The following is a 3,512-nucleotide window of genomic DNA, read 5'->3' as shown; positions in this document are numbered from 1 at the left end:
TAAGAATATTCTCTTTCTGAGAGAGCTTTCTTAGTCATACCCTAAGCACAGAACAAGATCACAGCAGATTCTGTTGTAGAGCACAATCTTTGATCCATTTCACCAAAAAAAAACTTGAAAATAATCCAGATTGGAAAAGTGCCAGGTGAGTCAAAATTTGAGTAAAAATCACTGATAGTGCTTTTATCATTATTTTAAAATCTGTCCTGTTTCAAAATATGCTTAAGGTAAACTTATGTTATTATCCCATCTATTCAATTTTCTCTTGAGAAGCTTTATCCCTTTTGCAATTTTTCTTCTACTATATGGACTCAAGAACATGTTTCCTATAGTTAGGCAGGAAATGAGAGAAAGCTAAAAGACAGAAATAATGCATGACTTTTCTTCAGGGTACCTTGGTAATCTATGGTACTCACCTCCAATATTGATTGGAGCATTGTCTCCACTGTGTCTCAACTTCCTTTAATAGTAGCTCATGTTTTTCCTGTTATTAAGAACGCCCTCTCATTTCTTCTTTGCCCATCCAGTTGCTACCCACTCTTTCATGAACCAGCCCAGCTGAAAGTGCCTTGAGGTGAGGCTTTAGGAAGGGAAGAGGGAATTTCTGGTCAAGAAGGAGGCATAAATAGATACACTTTGCCTCCTCATACAACCAAAAGAAGGATAACAACAAATTTAAAAACAAACAAACAAAAAAAATCCCCAGAACTGCCAGAAAATCAAAATGTATGGAAGTCTGACAACCAAGTAGTTAAAGAAGAAACATTCATCCAGACTGGTAGGATGGGTGGAGACAGGAAGCTGGGAGGGAGAGGATGTGTGGTGAGGAAGCAGCTGGAGGAGATAAGGCAATGGCTGGCAGAGTGTATGGTCCCACATTTGCATATGAATAAAATGGGAGGAACAACTGAGGAGTGAGACACACTGCTTAACCCAGGGTTCCAGTGTGGGAAAAGAAAACCTCAAAACCTCTGACTATAAAAATCTATGGGAGTTGTGGCAGTGGGAGAAACTCCCAGTCCCACAGGAGAGTTCGTTGGAGAGACCCACAGGGTCCTAGAACATACAGAAAACCAGCCACTTGGGAATCAGCACCAGAAAGACCCAATTTGCTTATGGCTAGTGGGGGGAGTGACTGAAAGCTGAAGGAGAGCTGAGCAAGATGCATTGTTCCCTCTCAGACCCCTCCCCCATAAGACAGTGACATGGTTGCCTCACCTAGCAAATACCTAATGCTCTGCCCCTTACCATGTAACAGGTTCACTGAGACAAAGAAATATGGCCCAAATGAAAGAACAGATTAAAACTCCCAAAATAGAACTAAGCAATGAAAAGATAGCTAATCTGTCAGATGCAGAGTTCAAAACACTGGTAATGAGGATGCTCACTGAAATGGTTGAGTATGTTTGAAAAATAGAGGAAAATGTGAAGGCTATGCAAAGTATAATAAAGGAAAATGTACAGGGAACCAATAGTGATGGGAAGGAAAATGGGACTCAAATCAATGGAGTGAACCAGAAGGAAGGAATACCCAATCAGAAAAGAATGAAGAAATAAGAATTCAAAAAAATAAGGAGGGGGTTAGGAACCTTCAAGACAACTTTAAACGTTCCAACATCCAAATACTAGAGGTGCCAGAAGGAGAAGAGGAAGAGCAAGAAATTGAAAACTTATTTGAACAAATAATGAAGGAGAACTTCTCCAATCTGGCAAAGAAAATAGACTTCCAGGAAGTCCAGGAAGCTCAGAGAGCCCCAAAGAAGTTGGACCCAAGGAAGCACACACCAAGGCACATCATAATTACATTACCCAAGATTAAAGATAAGGAGCGAATCTTCAAAGCAGCAAGAGAAAAGGAGACAGTCACCTACAAAGGAGTTCCCATAATATTATCAGCTGATTTCTCAAAAGAAAATTTGCAGGCAAGAAGGGGCTGGAAAGTATTCCAAGTCATGAAGAAGGCAAGGACATACAACCTAAATTACTCTATCAAGCAAAGCTATCATTTAGAATGGAAGGGCAGATAAAGTGCTTCCCAGATAAGGTCAAGTTAAAGGAGCTCATCATCACCAAGCCTTTATTATATGAAATGTTAAAGTGACTTATCTAAGAAAAAGAAGGTAAAATATATGAACAGTATTTTTTGACAACAAACTCACAACTATCAACAACTGAATCCAGAAACAAAAAGAAAAACAAATTAAGCAAACAACTAGAACAGGAACAGAATCACAGAAATGGAGAACACATGGCGGGTTATCAGTGTGGAGGGGGCAGGGGAAGAATGGGGGAAAATGTTCAGGGAATAAGAAGCATAAATAGGATCCTCTCGTAATTCATAGGTGTGATGATTGGGTGTTCACACTCTTGTGTGACATGTGCCTCCCACAAACCTTGTATGACATCAGCACATCATTACCTGTCTGACATGAAAAAAAAAGAAGCATAAATGGTAGGTACAAAATAGACAGGGGGAAGTTAAGTATAGTACAGGAAATGAATGACCTATGGACAGGAACTAAGGGGCCTGGGGATGCTGGTGGGAAGGGCAGTGCAGGGTGGAGAGGAACAAAGAGGAGAAAATAAATGGGACAACTGTAATAGCATAATCAATAAAATATACTTTAAAAAGAAGGAAGGAAAGAGGGAAGGGAGCTGGCATTATTGAGTACCAAGGAATGGTATGATTGTTGTCTCAATATGTCCTCATACCCATCCTGAAATTGATGTTATCCCCTCACTTGATTTCTGAGAATGGTGAAGTTCAGCAAGACTAAGGAATTTGGTCAAGATCACATGCTTCTAAGCAGCTAGTTTCAAATTCAGTTCCACATCTGGACAGTACTGTCTGCTACCTCCCTTGCCTATAGGAGGCCTGAAGCTAATCTCTAAGTAAACAAGCATTTATTTACTCATATAGCTTGAGACCCTTTCCAACCTCCAATAACTAATCCAAGGCCATTAGTTTCTTTGTAAACATTTGACAGTAATACATGCCTGAACGTGATATTCAGGCAGTTTTCATTTTTTAAATAAGGTAAAGGATTTGTGATTATTTTTCTAAAATGATATAATGGAAGAATGGTTAATTTTGTTCATATTTAAACCTACTAATGAGTTGTTAGGATTTATTTCAAGTGATTTGGCAGTCACAGTTCAGAAAAGTAATTCCACATAATTCTATTACCAATGCCATTTTCTTAGACTTTAATGGGCTACGCCTGATTTTTAAAGTCTGTCTATTTTAGGGCCTTGGTTGGCACCAGCAGCTAGTACTTTCTTCACATTGGAGTGAAACTGGCTCTGTGGAAGCAGGTGGGTTGCAGCTGTGCCTCCCGCTGGGGTCTGGGGGGTGGGAGAGCCAGCCCTACAGGCTGCCTGTTGGAAATGAGTCATTTCAGGCCTTCTTCTGGAGAAACTCACACCAGGCTGCACCCGCACCAGACAAGAAGTTACCAAATCCTACCAGTCCGTCAGACATACTCTGAGATCTTTACCCACTGTGGTTAAGG

At 40.3% G+C, this 3,512-nt stretch overlaps 1 non-coding gene across 1 annotated transcript; it reads left to right on the top strand.

The window, feature by feature from the left end:
• The first annotated feature begins 2,323 nt into the window (after nucleotides 1-2,323).
• Nucleotides 2,324-2,429, top strand: LOC123820317. Its single transcript, XR_006785947.1, has one exon. It is a non-coding gene; the product is annotated as a small nucleolar RNA U13 (small nucleolar RNA).
• Nucleotides 2,430-3,512: the final 1,083 nt, after the last annotated feature.

The sequence above is a fragment of the Phyllostomus hastatus genome, unplaced genomic scaffold (genome assembly GCF_019186645.2).
Source record: "Phyllostomus hastatus isolate PE091 unplaced genomic scaffold, TTU_PhHast_1.1 phas_contig_34, whole genome shotgun sequence".
Lineage (NCBI taxonomy): Eukaryota > Metazoa > Chordata > Mammalia > Chiroptera > Phyllostomidae > Phyllostomus > Phyllostomus hastatus.
This window is presented reverse-complemented; position numbering and strand designations above follow the sequence as displayed.